The 24,193-nt window shown below is 37.6% G+C and overlaps 1 long non-coding RNA gene across 1 annotated transcript; it reads left to right on the top strand.

The window, feature by feature from the left end:
• The first annotated feature begins 6,473 nt into the window (after window positions 1-6,473).
• LOC111925718 (uncharacterized) lies at window positions 6,474-21,729 on the top strand. Its single transcript, XR_002862413.2, has 4 exons — window positions 6,474-6,620; window positions 16,061-16,272; window positions 20,095-20,145; window positions 21,573-21,729. It is a non-coding gene; the product is annotated as an uncharacterized LOC111925718 (long non-coding RNA).
• Window positions 21,730-24,193: the final 2,464 nt, after the last annotated feature.

Below are 24,193 nucleotides of genomic sequence, written 5' to 3'. Positions count from 1 at the left end.
TTAAGCCATATACAGGGCAGGTATTCAAAACAGATGAAAGCAAGCAAAATTATATTACATTTTCCTCAATCCCTCTTAATACAACAGATTTTAAAAATTAGAATGGAGCTAAAAGACTGAAGTTTTTGTCTAAGGGTTGCTCCACAAACTCATGTACAGAAATAATCTTTGAAAACATGTTTGTACATAAGTTCAGTTGTGTCACATTCATCAAGCTGACCATGCTTTCAGACTATTGCCTACTGCTCCCTCCTTCGCCTAAGAGAAAAGACTTTGTGAAATTGGTAAGACAAAGATGAAAAATAATAGAATAGAATAGAACAGAATAGAACAGAATAGAATAGAATAGAATAGAATAGAATACAATACAATACAATACAATACAATACAATACAATACAATACAATATTTCATTTGGAAGGGACCTTCAATGACTATTTAGTCCAAGTGGCTTGCCAATTCCAGACTGACAAAAAATTTAAGCATATTATTGAGCATATTGTCCAAATGTCTCTTCAACACTGACAGTTTTGGGGTACTGATCACCTCTCTGGGAAGCCTGTTTCGGTGTTTGTATACCCTCTTGGTAAAGAAATTATTTCTAATATCCAGTCTGAACCTTCTCAGGCACAGCTTTGGACCATTCCCATGCTTCCTGTTACTGGGTGCCGGGGATAAGAGATCATCAACTCCTTTTCTGTTTCTTCTCAAGAAACTGTAGAGAGAAATTCTTTTTCCCCTCAGCCTCCTTCTCTCCAAGCTAGACAAGCTCAAAATCCTTAGCTGCTTTTTATAGGACATTGCTGCCAGCCTTGCACCACCTTTGTTGCCCTCCTCTGGACGCATTTCAGGACCTTCACACCCTTTTTAACTTGTGGGGCCCAGATGTGCACACAGCACTCAGGTGAGGCGGCACCAATGCTGAATACAGTGCATTCACCACCACTTTTGTGTTGCTGTGTTTGATGCAGCCCAGGATGGGAATTGCCCTCTGGGCTGTCAGGGCTCAGTGCTCACTCTCACTGAGCCTGCTGTGGGCCAGCATCCCCAGATCCCTTTGCAGAGCTGCTCTCCAACCACTCTTCCCCCAGTCTGTACTTGAGCCCAGTGTTACTCTGTCCTGGGTGCAGAATCCAGCATTTGGACCTGTTAGATTTCATCCCAATAATCATAGTCCAGTGCTACAATCAATCTAAATCCCTCTGCAAAGATCTCTTGTCCCTCAGCACCTCCCACTTTGTATCATTAACAAACATGCTAACAGTGCATTGAAGTCCTGCACCCAGATCATTGAAAAGTTCATTGAACAGAACTGGCCCTAGAACTGAATCACAAGGAAGGGCACTGGGGACTGCTATGGGCAGTCAAATCTAGCCCCACTTATTGTAGTAAAAACCCTTTTGAGTTCTGCCTTTCAGTCAATTCCACACTGTCAACCCACAGCCACAATTGTGAGGAAATCCCTAGACTTCTTTGACAAAGTATTCATTAACAACCACTTCATTGGATCTGATGGCTACCTTGATCTCATGATTTTAAAAATCACATCCAAGTTGTCAAAAAACCCAAAATCATTCTAAATAATGCAGTTAATTTTTCTGTCTGGCTCATAACTTGTGCATTTTGTAATCAGGAATCATTCATATCATGAGTAGAATTCTGTTTGTTTGTCACATATCACCTGCTCATCTTAAGAAATATACCAGAGAACTGTATCTTAACTGCCCAGAATTTCACTGATGCTTTACAACTCAGTTACGATGTTTCTCTTCTATTTTTATGAACTAATTTCTATTTCAAAGACATTCCTCCAACTGTTTAATTAGCAACCAGGTAGATTTAATTAATTAGCTAGTTAGATGTGAGCCATCAGGGGAAGCTGAAATGAAAAAAGACTCTGCTGCTTCTTCAGTTTCAAAAGGACAAAACTTGCTTTGCAAAAAATCTTTAAAATATCTTTTTACTTCCCATGGAAGTGTCTGTGTGCACTGATGAAGCTAAGGATCTATGAACTTTTCCATTATAAACTCATTTCTGAGTTCCTGTGCCTTCTGAGCACTGAAATAATCCACCTCAAGCTGAAACAGTCTACAAGGTCTCAGCTCAAAGGAATTTTTTTTCCTCAGAGAACAGAGCAGTTGAAAAAAAAATATATTCCTGTAGGTATGGCAGGGTGGGTTTCTCTTTTTATCATATCATTCTATGTGACTCAAAAGCAGTCATATTGGTTTTTTTTCAAAGATGACATTTTTACCACCCAATAACATATGGGAACCTAGCATTTTGTGCTTCATTCTTTTGTTTAGTGTTTTTTTTTTTTAAAAAAAAAAAAGATAAAAGAAAAAGAAAATAAATTAAAAGAAAATGCAGTGGCTGTGCAGCTGGTGACACACCTTGAAAATCAATAATTCTTTGTGAACAGTAACTGTTCCTTTGCACATTTTATTGAAGAACCTTAGGGATCCATGAAGCACACACTGCAGCAATGGGTTACACTAAGGCAGTATTCCTGAGATAATATTTTTCAAGCACAGACCAAAACAAATGAATACTGTAGTCACACTAAACTGTTCATGACATAGTATGTTCTACAACTGATGCTGGGGGTTTTTTTGGAAACTGGTAAATAAAATGAAAATCTTTTTGTGAGGAAGCACTTGGGTAACGAAAAGGTGATCCACAAAGTGTAAATGATTCTGCTTAAAACAGTCTGAACTTCCCTCCACCAGTCTATGGTTCCAGTTCAAACAAGCCTGGAATTGTAAGTACTTTTGTTATTCTTTACAGCCATTCACTCTATAAGTACTCTTTCATGTCCCAGCAATTTTTATTCTGATTCAACAAAATTCTGTTGCATTTCAGTCCTCTCTACTCTATATTCTCTTCTGTATATTCATGACCTTCCTTACATCTGTTTTGTCCCATTTAATTCACCAAAAGAGGAAGAAAAGGTCACATAGCATTTGAGGAGTTAAACTCCAAGTATGGGTTTTCTGAAACAGTTTTGGTTTGTGTCCGTGTCAGTTATAGTCTTTCAAAAAATTATGTATTTTTTCAGTTATCTCATGTAAAGATATATCCTCTGCTTTATTACCTCCTTTTCCCACAAAAGCAGACAGAAAGTTGGTTGGTATCTCAGAATGAGAAGAGGGGGCAGGGTGTATCAGCATACACCAGCAAGTAGTTTTTAATAGTACTTCTGTCTTACTATTGTCTTGCAGGTGCTCCAGGGCAGATCATTTGCTCACTACAAAGTTTGGATTTTTCTCTGTAACAAAAGGACAATATTCTCATTCCTGATAAAGGACTTCAACAGCTCCAGGGTTATTCTGTGTTATTATCAAATATTGCTTTTTCTAATCAACTGGGTATATATTTAAAGTGTTTTTGAAGCATTTGCACATGATAAGGAAATGTTAAGAATGTGAAATATTTGGCTGCAGATGTGCTACTTTATTGTTGCTTTTTCTGGATACATTCCTGTTTCCAGTCCAGTTCCAGAGATGAAATGTAGCCTTACAAATGGTGTCATGGAAATGAGGAATCATCCAGTTCATACAATCAATCAGAGTTACTAGGTGTCACACAGTAAGAGAATTTCAGAATTCAGCGTTTGATCTCAGTAAGAATAGCATACATCCTTTTATTTCACCAAAGTTACACCAGGATTACACTTAGGAAAAGTAGCAATTGATGGTAGAATTTGAACACTCCACAGAAAAAAAAAAAAAAAAAAAAAAAAAAAAAAAGTTAGATTGATAAAAGTGTTATTTAGATGTATGAGCTCTCATAAGAGTGGGAGCTTACATGCCTTCATGGGCATGACTTTTGCAGATCTGACCCTATTCCTTCTCCCAACAGACAGATGTAGAAGAGACTGCATGTATGGGGTTGCATACTCCAACCTTGCTCATATAAAGTCTTCTGTAAGGATCAAGAACATTTGCAATTCATCTGTAGAGGATTATAGAATATAGAAACATTTAGGATATAAAAGATTCTTAAGCTCATTGAGCACTTCTGAGTCTACATGTAAACCATGTCCCTAAGTGACACATCTACATGTCTTTTAAGTACCTGAAGGAAGAATGGTTCCACCATTTCCCTGGACAGTCTGTTCCAATGCCTGACAACATTTGTTGAAGAAATTCTTCATTTCAGGTAGTTTTATAGAGCAATAGGTCTCCTCTCAGCCCGCTTTTCTCCAGACTAACCAACACCAATCCCTCATGAGACTTGTCCAGCTTCATTGTCCTTCTCTGGACATGCTCCAATGCCTCAATGTTCTTGTGGAGAGGGGTCCAAAACTGAACACAGGATTTGAGATGCAGGCTCACCAGTGTCAAGTATAGGGCAACGATCACTTCCCTGGTCCTTCTGGCCACACTATTGCTGATACAATCCAGGATTCCCCTGGGCTCCTTGGCCACCTGGGCACACTCCTGGCTTATGTCCAGTTGGGTGCTCACCAGAAGCCCCAGTCTTTTCCCACCAGGGATCTTCCCAGGCACTCTGCCCCATGCCTGTAGCACTCCATGGGGTTGCTGTGACCCAAGTGCAAGATCTAGCATTTTGCCTTGTTGAACCTCAAACAATTGGCCTGAGCCCATGGATCCAGCCTTTCCAAATCCCTCAGTAAAGCCTTCCTCAGTAAAGCCTCTGGCGGATCAAGACTCCCACCCACCTTGGTGTCACTTGCAAACTGACTGAGGATACATTTAATCTCCTCTTTGATCCTACAGATCATTGATAAAGATATTAAACAAGACTGACCCCAATACTGAAACCTGCAGGACACCATTTGTGACCAGCTGCCAACTGAATTTGCCTTCATTCACCACCACTCTCTGGGCCCAACCATCCAGACAGATTTTAACCAATAAACAATGCATCCACCCAAGCCATGAGCAGCCACTTTCTGCAGGAGAATGCTGTGGGAAATGGTGCCAAGTCCTCAGTAAAGTCCTAGCAAACACCAGTAGACACCAGCCACAGCCTTTTCCTTATCCACCTACTGGGTCGAGGTTAGGTTGGCTAAGCAGGACTTGCCTTTCCCAAACTCCTGCTGGCTGATTCTGATCCCCCCTGTAGGTGCTGCATGATGGCACTCAAGATGATCTGCTCCATGACTGTCCCTAGCACCAAGGTCAGGCTGACAGGTCTGTACTTCCCCAGATCTTTCTTCCAGCACTTCCTGTGGATAGGTGTCACACCTGCAAACCTTCAGCCCACTGGAACCTCCTTGGTGAGACAAGATTTCTGGTAAATGGTTGAAAGCGGCTTGGTAAGCATCTCCACCAATTCTGTCAGTACCCTTGGGTGGCTACCATCTCATCCCATAGACCTGTGTGTGTCTGAGAGCAACAGATCACCAGATCATTTCTGCCAGGTTATGGGGGCTTCATCCTGTTCCCTGTCCATGTCTCCCAGTGGAGGGACTGCATACCTAAAGAACAACTGGTCTTACTATTAAAGACTGGGGCAAAGAAATACTGCAGCCTTTTCCTCATCTTTTGTCACTGTTTCTCCCAGCATCCAATAAAGAGCGGAGTTTGTCCTTCTATTCCTGATGTATTTCTAGACACATTTCTATTGTCTTTTAAGTTTTGTTTGGACTTTAGTGCTTTTAATATCCCCCTGCATAACCTCATGACATCCTTGTAGTCCTGCTGAGTTGCTCTTTCTTTCAAAGCTCATAAATTCTCCTTTATTTCCTGAGTTCCAGCCAAAGCTCTCAGTTCACCCAGGCTCATCTTCTTCCACAACACCCTATTTTTCAGCCTGCTCCTAGGCCTGTAAGATTTCTTTCTGGAAGAATGTCCAGCCTTTCTGGACTCCTCTTTACGCTCCAGTAATACATCTCAAGGGACTCTCCCAACCAGTTTCCTAAACTGGCCAAAGTCTCCTCTCTGGCAGTCCAAGGTAACAATTTTGCTACTAATAATTTTTTGATTTCTGGGCCTAGGATGGCTTCCAAACATCACATCACTCACCTGTCCTTCTTTATTCAAAATCAATGGGTCCAGCAGGACACCTTCCCTAGCTGGGTCACTTACCACCTGCATCAGAAAGTTACACACACTCCAGGAATCTCCTAATCAGTTTCCTCTCTGTTGTGTTGCATTTCTGTCTGTTAAGTTGAAGTTTCTCATGAGAACAAGGTTAGTACTTGTAAGAGTTTTTCCAGTTGCTGATAGAATATTTCAACTTCTTCTACATCCTGGTTGGGTTGTCTATAACACTCCCTCCATGACAATTTCCTTGTTGGCCTTTCCTCTGATTCTTACCCATACTCACCATCATACTGACACCATCATTAAGCTCTAGACAAGCAAAACTTTCCCTAACATACAGAATTATTCCTCCTCAGATATCCCTTCTGAAGAGCTCATAGCCATCCATTGGAGCATTCCAGTTGTGCAACTCAACCCATTGTGTTTCTGTGATGGCCACTGTGTCATAGTTCTGCTGTTGCACAGTGGTTTTTCTTTTTGTTGCCCATGCATTGGTGTAGATACACTTCAGCTGAGTTATTGATTCCACTGCCTTTTTGGGGGAAGAAGCCCTAATTCCTGCATAACCTTTTGCTCTACACTAGCAAGTAGATTGCACCCAACCAGGTAACTCTCAGATCCATTTTTGCAGTAAATCAGCGACCTTTTCTATTATCTTTCAAGTGCATGTACTTAGTGTTACAATGCAAATCCACAATTTATCTTTACTCCCCACTCATCAGCTCAGAGCCTGAATTGTTAAATGCATGTTGTGATACAGTTGTGTGGCAGTTCACCCCACATTTGAAGCAGAGATGTCTTTGACAGCTGATACTAAAGAAAATATTAAAATATAATTTTTATTTAGCCAATGCTATTTGTTCTCCTGGAACTTGGACAGTTTTCTTATGAGGTTTTTAGACTACATACAGTAATTTTTAGCTGTCTTTAAGGGAAAAAAAACCTTAAAAGTTACTCCAACTAATTTTCTACACCAGTTCTTGAAGACATTTTGTACAACCTCAAAAAGTAGATTCTCCTGGTATTTGAGAACTGTGGTAAATGAGAAATTTACATGTTAAAACTTTATAAATTCTGTCAAAACAACTCAATATCAGTAAGTGCACACACTCAGCCTGTTACAAATGCCTGCTGGAATTTGGCTTACTGTAAACCTCCATATAAAAGACAGTAATTTTCAAGACCCTTAGCTTGTATCCAAGGTAGGAAAAGATACAGCCCGTTAAGGCCCCTCGCTTTCATGCTTGTTTGGGTTTTTTTATTTTTTGCCCCACAAGAACATAACTTAAAGCAAAACATTTTCTCTTCTCTTTTTTTCCCATTAAATGAAAAGCAGAGAAATTCACTTTCAGCTAAAATTGCATTTAATTCATAGTTGTGTGTCTAAAGTAACACAGCCAGGCAGGAAAAGGTCTTCACACAAGGTGCCCTTGGTACGCCGCCCAGACTACAATTGTGTGATTATACCCTTCCCACAAACATGAGCCCTAGGGAAGCAAGAACTGAACTTTTGGTTCATTACAAAATAAATAAATATAGCCACTGGAGTTTTACCATTGGAAATGAAGAACTCATGCTGGATACAAAAGAAGATTGGAATTGGAAACTCATCACAGATAACAAAGTAGAATATGGTAATTTCCATGTTTCGTCTCTTGAGAGCTTGTCAAAATAAATATATTCAGAGACCACATGCAGATGCTCTCATCATTTTAGGCATTGTGCACAACCATATGAAAAAGGGATTAGCACAACAGAAACAAACAGGCCTTTTCTTAGTTCTTTCAGAGACATAGTGGAAGGAAGGAGAAGAATCTCCCTCCTAATTAGAAGGAAAACAAATGTAAAAAATTACTGGACTAGGAGAAAAAAAAAAGAAAAAAAAGAACCAAAAGCAGAAAGAACATTCAAACTTTTTACTGAACTTTTTAAAAGAAATCAAAACGAAGGGATTGGAGTAGGTATTCTTAGAGATAAATCCAATTTTTCTTCACTCAACAAAGAACAATTCTTTTCTCTGTCCATGCCAGTATCAATGCTGACATCAGTTATATTTTCAAGGTATCATTTCTTTTTCATTATAAGATAAAGAACTTTCTTATTACTGTGTTTGACTGATGTTCATGTGTTATTTTGATGAAAGAGAATAACTTCTGAGGATATGTAAGGTATCTCCCCCATTTTGCAACCTTTAATAAACACAATATCTATGCTTCCTGTATCTTGACACTATCAGTAGCATGTATTGCCATACTGTAACCCAATTTAACTATTAAGAAACATCATACTTCACACTTTTGAAGTAGTTATTTTTGCTTTTTGTTCCTTTGCATATGAAAAGAATGTGTGAGAAATAGTAACAGGCCCAGACAATTACTTATTTCTGACCTTCAGGATGCCTAAGCAGAGAACGCCAGTGTCCTTTCCCCAGCTGTGAAAGAAAGGGTGACAGCAACTTCACCATCACTGGGTCTGTGATGTTGCTGTACATTCAGAGCCATCCTGCCTTTCCTGCAATGGAGCAATGAGAGTTCCCTAGGAACTACTGTAATTTCTACTTGTGAACTATGGTGGAGATGGTGAATTCCTTGGCTTTCCAAATTATGCAGCCTATATATGTTGCTTGTGTTGATGTGCGGTTCATGGCTAATGTCTCACAGAGTCAGAAAAAGGAATACCACCACGGGCTTTTGGTATACAGTATTTTAAAATAGCCTATAAGAGACAATATTTGTACAATGTTACATCTGAGATTTCCCAAATCACATGGTTACCCCCATACCTCTGGTCTGTGTTCACAGAACCATGAAATATTCTGATTTGGAAGGAATCATCATGTCCAGCTCAGGGATCAAACCCAAAACTGATGTTATTAGAGCCATCCTCTGACCAACTGAGCTAAGGCAGCTCTTCCACAAACCTTTTAGAAGTTTGCAGTCTTTTAAGAGTAGCAGAAAAGCATTCCTTAACACCTTTGCAAATCCAGCCCCCAACTCACATCAAATTCTATTTAACTGCAGGATCCTCTCTTTCTAAGGACTTTTTTGATAGCCATGCCATTTCTTCATAGCACCAGAGATGATCATAAAACAGGGTCCTGCTATTAGAGTATAAAACTTATTTTGTAACCTTAATTCAGGAAGGCCTATTGAAACCAATAGAATACCTCTAAAATTCATGCTTCACCATTTATTGTAATTTTGCGTATATGTAAGAGATAAATACAACTGGCTTTCTTGTAGATCACAGGTCACTAAATTTAAAACAGACACCCTTGCTTTTGCCCTTACTGAGTTCTGCTTGACTCAAACACACTTTCTGGAAAGATTCATCCTGGCGATGAGGCCATGGAGAACCAAATATTTCCTTCAACAATATGTTTTATTGCTCAATATTAGTCCTATGAATATTCTTCGATATTTGTTTCCTTTGCATATTTGGCTTCAGCTTTCATAAACTGATTATGTCTTCTCCTATAGTACACCCTTTTAAAGCCAGTTTTTGGTCTTTCTGTTGGGTTGTTTTGGTTTTTTTTTCAAATATTTCTAAGCTATCAATAAACACTGTAAGTTGCCTCACTGGCATCTATTTTATAAATCAAACTGGTCAAAGTCTTCAGGCAGACCTTGCAAACTTTGCAGTCTTCCTTGAAAACCACTTTTTTTTTGGTTCTTTTTCCTCCACACACTTCAGTTTCCAACATCACCTTGAATATCTGCAAACCAGAAAAATGTGAAATACAGGCATTAATCCATACATCCAATTGTTTTAATTCTACTTATTGCTTAACCTGCTTTCACATGCAGAACCCCCTAGAGCCTTTTTTCTCATAATATTAAACTCCCCCAAGAAATTTTCAACAATGAGTTTCTCAAATTAAATACTTAAATCCATATCCACTACTTCAGTCTGGTTTTAACTGACACCATTTCAGCATGATCTGTGTTCATGAGTTCTATATTCAATAAGTACTTATGAACATCTTGACTTGCATGATTTCTTATTTTTCAGGGTCTTCCCTTTGATCAGCTCCTGCATGGTGCAACAGTTTCCTTAACAACAGTGATTTCAGAGGAGCTGTCACTTAATGCAAAATGAAACTTAAATACTTCCAAACATCCTTGCACATATGTTAATGACACTTGGTTTATTATTAATGCAGACTCCAGTGGGAGAAACAGGATTAGTATGTAAACCCTAGTCTATTAAAATAATGGACCAATAGGAGGTAATCTCTCTTCAGTGACATGACTCTCTAAGCTTCCCAGGGTCCTGGATCCCATGGAAACTCAGGGCTAAACAAAAATATATGAAATGGGATAGGAAATGGTCCTGGGTTCTAATTAGTGGTTTTAATAAGCTTGTACTCACATTTTTGACTGTCTCTACCAAAAGTCACAAGTTTTCCAGTGTCCAAAGTTCTCCATTTCTCAAGAAAACCCAAACTAACTTGGAGCAAGCTCCTTTCCTTTGCTACAAGGAAAGCACACATGGACCCAGCCACAAATAGACCTCTCAGAGGTGCTGGTTAAAGCCACCAGCCTGTCTGGGTTTGCAGGACTGAGACCTGGGGCAGCCTGTGTTGAGAAGAGGTCAGATACATCAGCATACACACTCAAAAGGAACTCCTATTCAAGTTGTAGCTGAATGCCTTACCTCCCAAAAGAGGACCAAGGAAACAAATTTACACAGACAGTGGAGCTGGTTCAAGGGCCATACAAGTAACTCTCAGTAAAGTTCTAACACAAAACTGGTGTTGTCTGGGGGAACCCTTCATTCTCAGGGGTTGAGTTCATAAGGCATCTTTCATCAGTGACAAAAGAGAGACATATTTAATCAGTGGTGTAGAGGAGAGAAAAATATCCTGAAAATCCCCTGCCATTTACCTTTTATAAGTACAGAAGTCCAGAGGCTAAAACTCAGTAGAACTAAACCAGAGTTGAAACATTTTATATAAATAGTCTGACTTGATGGCCCTTCTTCATAAAATGGAACAACACCACCATGAAACATTGGCTGTTTCCCCCGCTGCTCCCACTGCCAGTGTTTTTCGAGGTTCCAGGGTCATTGTGCCATGAAAACCCCTGACCCCCAGCCAAAATGCGCTCTCACACACTTACCTTTTATCTCTAAGTGTATTCATCTTATATGTATTCATCTTATGCTTTGACCAGACCTTACTAGATCAATAGAACTAAACTTTTCTTCACTGGGAGATATGTTTGCCTTTATCTATGGCTGAAAGTTTTTTTGAGTATTTCTAGGCTTATTTAGCTCTCCAGCTGAAAACAAAGTACCCTGTCAAAAAGAAGACAAACATTTGAAAGAAACCTGCACTTTCATCACAGGCTTTCTTCTATAAGCTTCAAATTTAGTGAGAGACTTGTGGCTCCATAACTGTATACAAACAAGGAAAAACTTTTGACCTCTGTCCTTTCTCATAACTATATTAAAAGACAAAAAGTTTTTACTTTTTTTTTCCCATGAGGAAGATTTCCTTCCCTTTGAAGATAGCCCATCAAGATAAAATTTTCTTACATCAATAGACTTTCACATAAGTATACTTCATTTTGTTTTCATGTCAATCTAAAGGGAGTAAGAGTGGAAAACTCCAAAGCTGATTTTAATAAATTAATAATAATGATGCTATCCTGTTTAAGCTTCTGCATGTGCTACTTGGTATAGAATAACCTCAAGGAAAGAGAGTCTTCAATGAAACCCTTCAAAAAGGAACATGGATCTGAATGAGAAACTTTATATTTACACCATGGCAGATGAAAGAGATGCTATCTGGAACATGAAAGCTTTAAAAACGTTAAGTCCAAGGTAAACAAAGAGAAGTACAAGCAAGTGTTCAGCAACTACATTGGAATTTGCAGTGAGATGTCAGTAGTCAGAGGAACTTCCAATCAGTCTGGCTGAGGACTGTGACACCGTGACACCTTCCATCTGCATTTGAAAATGGTTTTGGCCCTGAGATCCCAGGGTTCCTGTTCTGGTGAATTTTTCCTATGTGAAACCTGAGGGCAGAGATTTCTTGTTTCTCAGGTCAGGGAATGAGGAAAAATGCACTTTATTAATCAAATCCCCTTTTCTTCCATCATCTGCTTCTGTGTAGAAAGTTTAAGATGGTAGCATAAGTGAAAAACAAAGCTTGTAGGATCTAAGGGCTGGAAAAATGATGAATAAAGGAGAAGCTTCCTTGTTCTTAAAAATGAAGAAGGACATCTCAAAATATATGATGGCTGGGTAACATTAGCTAAGATTCAAAGGAAACCTATCTATAAAGGCAAAATTGCACCAAAATGACGTGATGGTCAGGCTCTAACCCAAATCTTGGACAGAGCATGTAGCATGCCTGAGATTGGATTATAATGTCATTTTCCTTGTACTCCTTCAAAGCATTATTTTTCTACAACAGACAATTACAGAATTCTCAGAACATGAGATATATGTGGTTGCTCGACTCAGTTAGAATATCTCCATGTTGAAATTAGAATTGAGAAAGACCTCTGATATTTTTCACTCCTTGACCTCTGTGACAAGGATAATTTTTTTGTTATCTTCTATGGGTCCTTTCTGCAGTGTGATGTTGTTTCAGCCTTAACAGGCCATTGGGTTGGAGACCATTTTCCACACCTCCAAGGAAAAAAGTTGAAATTAAACCTCACAAGGGCAATTCACTCAGTGAGGTTTTTTACTGCTCAACAGTGACACCTCTTGATATTCAGCAGAATATTACAGATAACCTTCAAAGATAATTTAATATAGTTTGCAGGACAGAGTACTGCAGGCAGTGCAGTTTCTCCCAGAGGAAAGGTTTTTTTTTTCTTGGTTTATTCAGGAAAAAAGCAGCTCAGCATCCAATCTATTGTTCCAATATGAGAGGCTCAGGAAATGAAAAAATTTATAGGGAGCAGTTCAGCACAGTGAATCTATATCCCCAGAAAACACCTTTGTCATGAAATTAGAAAGTTTTAAAAATGTCACAAAAGGAAAAATATTGAAAAAACATTTTATCAGCTTTGAGCTTTTCTTCTGAAATGTTAGTATTTTTAATATGATTGTTGAAATCAATATCTACTCGGAATTTTTTTTTTTATTCATTCAAACCCTACTTTATGTCAAACTTTTATTATCAAACTTTTCATGTGCATAGCTTCTACAAAAACCTATACTCAAAAGTCCGCAAAGAATCTGGCTATTTGCATATTCAGTTAAATAAAATTTGTAATAGTAACAATTGAATTTATTAGCTCTTTAAAGTACTACTATAATGTAAATGAAAACTTAGATTTAAAAAAGCCAAAGAACTGAAAAACTGAACTAAAAATAAACCAAGTCTAACAAGCATCCTTCCAGCCGGATATGGAGTATGGCCTACCTTTCTGGTAGATGCTTTAGCTGGCTCCGAGACTGTATTTGGGATCTAGCCATGAAAAGTTTAAATAATCATTCTTTCTAGGCCAAATACTGAGTGTTAGAACAAGAAATTTTGGCTCACATTTATCTCTATAACAGATGTTGATTGGCCAGCTGAAATTTGTTCATGCATTTTACGAGTAAGTGCACCCTTCTGCCAATTCAACAGAAGCATTTGTGAGAAATCCAAACACATCCATTTCTGTTGGAGCTCTAGCTTTATTCTGTTCATGGTACAAGTTCATTAGTGAAATAGCAGTAGATCAGCTGAAAATAGCTTGGCATTTAGGTATCCTCCACTGGCACCAATTAGCATTATGGAATAATAAGATCTATGAAGAAAATCTCTAGGGACTATAGCATAGATAGTAAATGTGTGAACAAAGAGTTAATTCCTAGCTAATAAGTTCTCAAGACACTGAAATGACTTAATTGTGAAAGGGTTTAATAATTAAGTGCCAATAATAGACAGATTGTAAATTGGAAGGTTTATTTCAGAACCTGCAAAAACTGCACAGAGAGAGGGTAACAGTAAAAGAGAAAGTGCTAACCTAGAGGGAAGAAAATTTGAAAGCTGTAGGGAAGATTTAGGGGCAGCAATGGTTTTAAGGTCACACTTTTTATGTCTGTCATTATTTTTTAAGTGGAGCTTTAAACCATGCCTACCAGTGAAATGTTGATACTTCATCATTTGTAAGAAATCAGTTACTCCATTGTTTGTAAGAAATCAGCTGTTACTTTTGTCTAGTAGGAGAGTAATGCTTGGTGCTAAAAATCTGGGATGCAAGCTATGCCTGCATACCATAACAAAACCCTGCTGTCCAAGCTTTGCAATATGTCTTAGAAGCAAACAAATGTGAAAAAGCACATCAGACATGGAGAAAACAAAACCCCAGAGGTGAGACACATAACTGAAAATGCTCCTTATTTCTGGGCAGTGAAACTTGCCATTTTAATGATGACAGGGTTGTCTGTTGAAATATCTTGAGAAAAACTATTTGAAAAATATTTTGGCCTCAACCTCTAGATATATACACATGGGGACTTTGAAATAGAGCCAGGAATATTTGAATGCAGATTTTTGGAATCACATTATAGCACCCTGCCTATTTTCAGGGTCTTAAGGAATTAGGAGAATAAAAGTATTTCATTTTATTGAGTTCTTTAAATTTGAGTTCTTTATCTGGAAGTGGATATATTCCATTTCTCTGCAACCAAGATGGGAACACTTTCTTATAATGAACCCTGTAAATGAGTAAAGACCCATAGACTGGATTTTTTTGTTGGTTTTTTTTTTTTGAGGACTCTTCTCTCTGCTCAGTCCATATAGCTATATTTAATTTTTTCAGCAGATTTCATCCTGTGGACACACACACACATGAAAATTTGCATCCGCATAGGAGAGACTCATACACAAAGGAAAGAAAACTAAATTGCCCCAGCAAAAATAACACAGCATAGTACCTGGAATCAAACTGGCACAAAAGCAAAGACTAAATAATCCAATACCAGTGGAAACTCAAGGCATCTAAAAGCCAAGAATTCACCTGCAGTAAGAGGTATTTTCTTTCCTTCTTTGGCATCTGTTGACCTATACATCTGATAACAAGAGATTATTCTAATTTCTTTTAGATTAGCCAGAAAAGCTCAAATTCTTCGCTATAAGACAATTTACCAACACTCTATTAATCAAAATATCTCTTTAAACTTTTATGTAAACACAGGGTTATACCAGCCTAGTTTTCTAATGGATATATTTTTCTGAACTTTAGACAGCTAAATGAAAATTAAACATCTAGTCTAAGCTAGACATTTGGACTAGAGTTATACCCAAAAGAGGGACAGACAGCCAGGCAGAGAGAAGGGCACCTCTAGAGTGTCTTTGCCTGAGACCCCTTTTTGCTATGATCCCCTGGATAAGGCAGCTCTGGATAGCTCTGCCATCTCCCTCTTTCAGCCATCACTGAAGTGTAAATAACTGAACTACATCTCCCTCTCATTTAGTTGAGTCCAACTATGTAAGATGAATTTCAAACCTATTAGTTACACCTCCCCCATTACTTTTTGGCACCTTTGTTCTTTGCTAAAAGCACAAATATGTCACTATATAAATAGCACAAAAGGAAGAGCCAAATAAGGACTTTACCCAGCTACTACATCTCTCCCTTGCTCCTTCTAAACAAATATGTGAGAGGCAAGCGAGATAAAATGAAGCGTGGAGTTTCTTGCTTTGTGTGGTTTCTACTGCTCTGGATTTACCATGAGAATTGAGCCACTCATATTCTCCCTTCAATGCAAACAATAATCTTTTAAATAAAATACAGTAAAGTCATTCCCCCATTTGGAAACTTGAAAAGTGCAGTTTTGTCCTAGGTATGTATAATTATAAAAAGCATGGTTTGAAAAAGAGAAAAAGAAAAAGAAAAAATTAAAGAAATTCACCTTTTTCTTTATTTTAGACAGACCTTGAAGTTATATAAAAACAACTGACCTGTTTCAGATGAACAAGATATAAAATAATAACATTAATACATTTTCCTGAAATCTTTAAAGTTTTATAAATTGCCCATGGAGGTTTGTGAACCAAGGTCACTCTGCGTCTTTTCATTCTTTTAATTATCTAGTTCCAGCCTGATACACTAGCCTTGCTAATTGGACACAGAGAAATCCCTTATCAGTGAAGTTAGAAAAGGACCTATGAAAAAAGTGTGGGAGACTGCTGTAAATCAAAGAAGAGGAACAGAACAGAAGGAAAGCCAATCAACTGTACCCCTCCGAGCTGTGAGTTTATAGGAAAAGCTGAGCCTCGTTGGATGGAGGAAAAAGTGGCCAGCAGGTAAGTTACACGTCATTGACCTCTCCCTGATAGATACTGTTGTGAGAGGAGCCAAATGCAGATTCACACCTGCCCTTAATTTCTTGGGGAAGGGAAGATTTTAAGCAGTAGCTTGTGCTTTGGGGTGTGTAGCTGCTAAATCCAATGTTATTCATTTCTATTCCCAAATCCCCAAAAAAATCATCCATACCCTCTCAAAGCCCAGTGAGGGAATTAATTGTTCTGTCTGGTTTTTACCATTTTCATGCACATTTGACAGGTGTGATGCACAACAGAAAGTCTGTAGCTCTTTCAATCTCTATTTGGTAGAATAAGAAATGTTCATATCTGTACTATACTTGACTTATTCATCCTTTTCCTTTCCCAGCACTTCTCCACATTCTTCAAGGTTGTCAGTGATTTTTCTTCTCTAAATCAAGGCTTGTCTTTTGAACCACAGCTCCCTTCCATCTCAGATCTTCAATTTTGAATTTGGATGATCACTTTAAGCAATTCACTTTCCCCTCTTCTTCCTCATATTTTAGTATGAAGCCTGTTTGTTCATCACAGCTCACTTTTGCCCTGTGTCTTAATGAGCCTCTGCAGTGCATAGGCCAGTATCTAAGACTTGTTCCTCTGTCTCTGCATTTTTTTCCCAGTGCTCAAATGTCAGCTGTCCACAGAGATATCCAAAATTATATCTGATTTTCGCAAGATGTATTTAGTCCACTGTCATAAGGCGTTTTCACCTAAAAACCCCACATGGCCAGCACCCTAATATATTGTCCTTAACGTAGAAGGAGTGTATACACAAACTATTTCAGAAATACTGAACTCTCAATTCATCAGAAGGTATTATCAAAGCAAAGAAATCCCATTATAACATCATGCAGAGTTCAAAAGAATCATTCAGGCTTCCAGAGAAAACACAGGGGTATTGTAGGAGAAAAAACAACAAGTTATTATCTTGTCAATAGGAAAAAAATAATTACTGTTTCATATGTAGGAAATTTAATAGATTCTGTTTGGTTTTGAGACATAAAACTGAAAATTCTCAGCATTTTCACTGCTAAAATTTTCCATGGCATTTCCATGACATACAAAAGGCATAACATTGCCTTGGCATGTTGGCAAAGTGTTGATCAAAGTGCAAAATGTTGATCAAAATACAAAGCACAGATCAAACAGCATTCACCTGCAATCACTTTAACATGTTTGTTTAGTTAACTTTCTTCTGTATCATACTATTGCATGACTTCATTGTACACTCTGGAGTTTGCATCCAATGAACCCCTAGCTTCTCTCACATCCAATGTTTTGAAGAAAAAAAGCCTAAACTTCTGCACACTTGGAACTATGAGGAATATCACATATATATTGTCCATTTTGGCACATAGCTTTCCTTAGCTGTTTAAATGCTACTGTCTGTAAAAGTATGAAAGAGTCATCATTATTGCTGACTGCAAGATCTCTTTGTCCAGAAGCATCCCTTCATGTCAAATACTTCTCATGGTAGTAAAATATATTTAAAGGATATCAGGTAGCAAAAAGCAACAAGTGCAACTCTGGATACTGGCACCCAAATGTCTCTACCCTTTGAACACAATGTTGGGTCCAGCCAGCAATCACTGTACACACAAGTAAAGGAACAAATCCAACAGGCAGGTTTTGTGCAGCCATCCATTTTGTAGAGTAAGAGGGTGGCTTTGTACAAAAAGCTCTGTGCAACTGGCCTCTGTGACAGAGAATAATCTCAGCACTTTTAACATCATTTTATGGTAATCCAAATAGCAGCTGAAAAGAGTGGAGCTGACTCTATCCACTTTACTCAGGATTTGGTGCATCATTTAAAAAATTTACATTTTAAAATGTACATTTTAAAGATTTAAAATCCTTCCACCTCATAAATTCAATTGTACCCTAATTAAATTATTGAAACATGCAAAAACATGAGACACATAGCATTATGAGAGACAATCAGAAACCTTTCTGCCTTTTTTTTCCCCAGAAGCATAGTACTGTTTCACTTTTTTTCAATCTTAGATGCTTTCTTTTAAGAAGTTAATAAATTGAATACTTTTCTGCAAAACTTTTCCAGAAGGTTATTCTTCCTTATGTATTTCATTCACATTGCTTCATAGACTCAATATCTCTTATTTTGTTCTATTTTCCTTCAGCACAGAGGAAACAAACAACATTAGACAGAATATTTTAAGGTGTTCAACTCCAGGACAAAACAATCATAACAAATTACATTTCAGAGAAAGCACTATCATGTCGCTCTCTTACCTCTTGTCTCCATTAGAAAGGGCCTCCCAATGAATTGGAAATTCCTTCTAGCAGAGATGCATCTCCTAACAGTAAAAGTGATATTTTGCCCATGCAGTTTATGCTGACTACTTGCATAAAAGTTGAAGCTATGAATAGATTTGCTTATGTTGCTGGTTGTGTGCGTATAAAAATGTCACTAAACATCATATCCCCTAACTGGTATAGCCATAATGACAAAAATGCTAACACAGATGTGGCTTTCGTTTCCACTCTAGTGATAGTAAAATGGCCCCTGATTTAAGCTGCTGACAAAGTCCTGAGAGATTTGAAAGTTGCAACAGGTCCATAGCAAATAGGTATCACAAGAAAGATTAATGTCATTAGAGGTGGATGTTTAGAGCGGTGTATCGTGCTTGTCTCAGTCAGCACAAGCTCTTTTTGTCATGTAAAAAGCACATTTACACTTGTTCAGACTTGTGTCAGTCTTGTCACGAGTTTAGACTAGGAACAGTCCTACACATAAGGCTAATAAAGGCTTTTCTTTTAGACTGGTAAAAATTACAAGTAAAGTAGACCTCTAATATGCATTAGATGCAGAGAATAGCCTCAAATTAGTAATCAACAGTGTACATGCCTGAAAGTAACAGAATGGACTTCTACCTGTGTGGTTTAGATTTCTATTAATCATTATTCCATAGGAAATGAGGTATTTTGGTAGATAATCTAGCAGTTACCTAGATAATGTACAGCTTTTCTTTACCATTACCTTCCAGAAAAACTTTTTAAAGCTGAAATTTAAGATTTACTGCCTCATTCATCCTCTATTCATTCTGTTTTGGTTATTGTCAAAGATTTGGGGAAACCATAATAGTGAAAGGAAAAACCAGCAAACATACAGAAAAAAATCGAGATGATTATTAAACTATGATTGATGGAAAGTAGCAATGATAAAAAGACCATTCTAATCAAAACAAAAATATTATGTGGATGTTTATCTGAATGTTTTCACTTCTCTTTTTTTAAGGAATAAGGTTTAGATACTCTTTTATCTCCCCAACACTGTTTGGCCTAAACTTTAAAACATTAAAACTATCTCTTTTATGGTATTTCAGTGCTTCTAATCCTTGTAAAGAGGGAGAAAATACTTGGCAGGTTCATTTTTGGTTTTGGGCAAAGGTTAGAACAGTCTTAAAAACAGAAATTTAGACTCAATGGCTGAACAGTGACAATATCTTTCCGGCTGAGCCTTTCAGTTCCCAAGAGGAGATAATATCCCCCCTCTATTACAGTAGCCAAGAAGAATGAACAGAGGTTCCAGTAATAAATATAGACAGAGAGACGTCTGGTTTCTTTTCTGCCACAGAAGCTATCAAGAAAATTTAATCAGGCTTTTCTTTTCCAGTCAATCCTCAGATTATTTTAATACTTTCACATTCAGTATTGGAATTCTGTCATCCTAGTCAGTGTTTTTTCCTGATGGCTGCATGCAGTCATTGCTAAACAATTTGTTAAAGTGTTATATTTTTAGAGAGGTCTTTTTGCTTACTATCTAATGGTAATGCCATTTTGCAGGGGTCATAAGAAAAGAACATATCCATGATGAGAAAAAAAATCAAGTGAATGGTAAGACATTAGCATGCTCCTATCTCGTTGCCTTTGCCTCCCTACCTTCTTCGAAGCAGAGAAAAAATAACTCATACCAACCAGATTTTTACCGTATACCTAGCCGTTTTCTTCCCTACACTAAATTATGTAGTGCTTCTGCAGAAAGTGTGTACAAGAGCTGAATGTAAATCAGAAAAGGATGCAATTGTGGAACTAAAAGGCAGTCACTTCTCTCTAAAGCCACGTTGCTATATGGCAGACTAGTCTGCTCACCATATAAAATCATGGGATTATTGTAGTACCTCAGGTATCTGTGCATGACAACACTAAATTTGAAATGCATCCTGTCCTTCATGTGAAATAACTGACACAGACCTGAGTGAATGGCAAGGAAAAAGAGGTGACTTTACTGCTAGAGAAATAAAGGTATCCTCTACATTAAAATGAATATAATAAAAATCGACTCTTAGGTTTTCTGTGCAGCTCAAACACAGTGCAATGTAACAGTCTGCTCCAGTCTGGCAGGGGGCTGAAGAGACAAATCCCCCTTATTTCTGAATTGGAACATAAATAGCAACAAAAGAGAAATACACTACATAAAATGTTGACAGCCTTGACTGATCATTCACTTTAGCTTATAGCTTCCATCTCATGAACTTCTTTCATTGCTCCCTTTTTTATCACCTGCTTGTTAAAAACAAAACAAAAATCATTTGTTGAACTAATTGCCAGGTTTTAAATACAGCAATAGCTTTTAATGGCAATCTTTACTATCACTTCAATGGTGCACAATACTTGCATTACAGTATTTTACACAAAATAAAAAAAATGTTCAAAGGAAGACAGAAAATCCTTTAGGCTACTCTGTACTACTCATCATGACAACATTAGGGCTATTTTTAAATTTATGTCAAAATAGCCAGTATATGTGTAATTTACATCTTAAACAATCCTTTCATGACCATTTGAATCTATAGGTATTTATGGACCCTGGAAGGAACATTGTTAAAATGAATTGTGTTTAGCTGATTCATATTTTCACATTGCACTTTCACTAGAATGGGGCTCCCACAGAGACATGGGCAGAGGAGAGTGTAATGTAAGTGTAAAGCACAGACTCAGCTAATAATTTTAAGGTTGTTTCACCTCTCTGGTAAAAAAAAGTCCAGCACAAACTCACACATGTAACACTCAAGTTACTACTGAGTCAATCACCGGTCTTTCAGAAAATTCATGAGTATTAATGATTTCACTGCATTCCACTGCTTTGATTAGATGGCTATTGTAAGAAAAGCTCTTGGCTTCCTTCTCACATTACTTGTAAACAAAAACTGTTTCCTCCAGTTCATGGGAGAGTTGTGAAATGGAGTGAGCATCTTGTGCTGGCTTTTGGTGAAAGCTAACCTCTTCTGCTTGTTCTTAGCTATTTCTTACTCTGTTTGCAGGCATGTGGAACTCTCTTTTCAACTCCAGTTTCTAACAGACCTGAGATTTGTAAGAGCAAATTATAGTCAAGCATTCTCAATGCAAATCTTGTAACTTTAGATGACCAAAGAGGCCTCCATCATCCCAGTGGTCTGAGCATGTCCTGTAAGATAGAAGGTAATGGCTGTGGTTAAGGAAGGAAAATTTGTCAGTAGGGTGCACTGACAATGAACAACTCTTGAAGGGTTGTTCGCAGCTACAGTTTTCTTTAGGAGCTAAAGCATCACATTCCCACATGCAAACCCAGACACATTCCAGTGGGTTTAGGATGTCAGTTCATATTTACAGACATCACATTTAGCATCTAAGTTAAGAAGGCCAAGTCTGGATTTATCCTTCTAACATCACTATGTTGCCTGATGTCTGAATTAGACCATTATCATCTCTGAAATTGAAAGAAAAGACAGTTATCTCCAAGGTCAGTGCCACCCACTGATGTTTCTCACCCTCTTTTTGTATTTACAATGTTTTTGAGGTCCAGTGTCCATGGACTGTATTGCTAAAATTAACAGAACTGCATAGATTTGATCCAGTAACAGAGTAAATGAATAGTCTAAAATGAAAGATTTTAATCCATGTGTTTTGAAGACATGGCATTGTTTATGAAACTGCCAGTGGATGGCAACAAATGTTCTCAAGGTTTTTTGTTGCAGAAAAGCAATTGTTCTCCTAGTCACGCTCCCTCCAGGGATGTGTGTGTATGAGACTGATCCAGTGATTCCTTATACAACACAGCAGGAGCAGTGATCCATATAACCAATTATTCCTGTACCTTTACTGACATGGTGAATCATGTAAGTTTTTTCTTCAGATGATAATTTCATTGCTCTTTTAGTTTGTGCATTTATTTCTTTATTGTTTCCCTTAGCTGAACTTTTTGTGGCATGAATTCATTAATGTTAGGTAATGAGGTGGAGATTCAGGCTTATAAAGAGGAATTAACACAGCCTAAATTGCAACTATATTATAGTACCACCATCTGTTTTTCTCTTACAGAAAATTTACACATTCTCATTTCAATTAAGTGTGATAGTCAAAATAATTGTAAAATCATTCTCTCTCAGACATTACAATAAATAAAGATAGCATTACTTCTCAGGGACTTAATAACACTTAGTGTAAAACATGTACTTCTATTCAAGTTTTATAACCTTATCTTTATCACCTTTCTGATAAATATCACAGTATAAATAAAACAAATGGAACAGTTTCATTTTGTCAGCTAGGATTAAGGTAATATATTTAAGACATAAATGGCCTACATAGTGTTGATTTAAGCAGGACTGAAAACTTTCCTCTTTTTTTCACTTGTCAGTCTTCAAGGCACTGCAAATGTTTTACTCAAGCTTAGACTGAAAACTCAAAACTTCATCTATGTTTAGGAGTCAAAACTGAGGTTTATGGTCCAAGAAGAATTTTCTTTTCAACTACTTCAAAATGATTCCATTTGAGTTTAGTTGGTTACATTTGCTCCAGTTTGCCCATATTTTGAATGACATGAAAATTGGGATGCCAGACATCTTGCAAAACTGCCTAAAGGAAATGTGATCTGATCTTATGATCCCTTAAATGGTTTTCTGTTTATGCACTGTTTCAATTCGACAGTTGGTTTGGTTTTTGGGTTATTTTTTTATTTTCAAGAAATCATCTTCTAAAAAAAAATCCAAAAACCAATTCACTAACAAGCCTAACTTGAGGCTCAGGACTTCACTATCCATCCTTGATGGATAGCTGTTTATTTTCTACCTTACCTTTACAAATAAAAATAATAAACTTACACTGCTTCTAGCTTCACTTTTAATATGCTGCATTTCGTGTTTCTTCCTCGCAATTCTCAGAAGCATTTCCAAGCTCTTTGCTTATTTGGTTTTATAGTTTCCTTGGGCACAGCTTGCTTGTCTGGTCAAAAGTGTGTTTCCAGCATGCCTGCTGATTTCTGCAGCCACTGGATTAGGCTCATATATTATCTGTGCATTTCTTTTTTTGCCAGCAATTCTAGAAGATTTACAGGGCTGCTTTAAAAGATGTAAGACTCTTTATTATGGCAATCTATTCCCATACCATACAGTCCTTTTGTTATAGTGGAGATGCAAATGAAGAAAATATCAATAACTTAAAACTAAAATTGTTTGGTTTAATCTTTTAAACCAGACTGTATTTTTAATATTATGTACTTTGGAGTCTTCAAAAAAAAGAAAAAAGGAAGACTATAATAAGCATCACTCAAGTCTTGGTCTTTTAATCAGAATACAACCAGCAGTGAGAGGATCAATATTTTATTTATGTTCCTGTGATCATGTTCAGACACCCTAATGCGGTTGCTGAAATATCAGCAAAACAAATTGAATCCTGACCAGTCATGCCCCAAAATATGAGTGGCATCTGTGAGGACTTAGAGAAGCACAATTAGCTGTCTCAAGCACTGTCAAAGAAGGAAGATCCCACAAGGTAAGCCACCACAACAGGAACTAAAGCACAGATGGCAAACAAAACCAGACCTAAAAGGAGGTGAAGGTTTGGAATTAGCACACTGGATAAAATTCCACTGGGTAGACTGTGAGAAAAGTGCAGACAGCAACAA

This window comes from Cyanistes caeruleus, chromosome 2 (assembly GCF_971803275.1).
Source record: "Cyanistes caeruleus chromosome 2, bCyaCae1.hap1.1, whole genome shotgun sequence".
Taxonomy (NCBI): Eukaryota; Metazoa; Chordata; class Aves; order Passeriformes; family Paridae; genus Cyanistes; species Cyanistes caeruleus.
The sequence above is the reverse complement of the archived record's forward strand: the minus strand, read 5'-3'. Positions and strand labels throughout refer to the sequence as shown.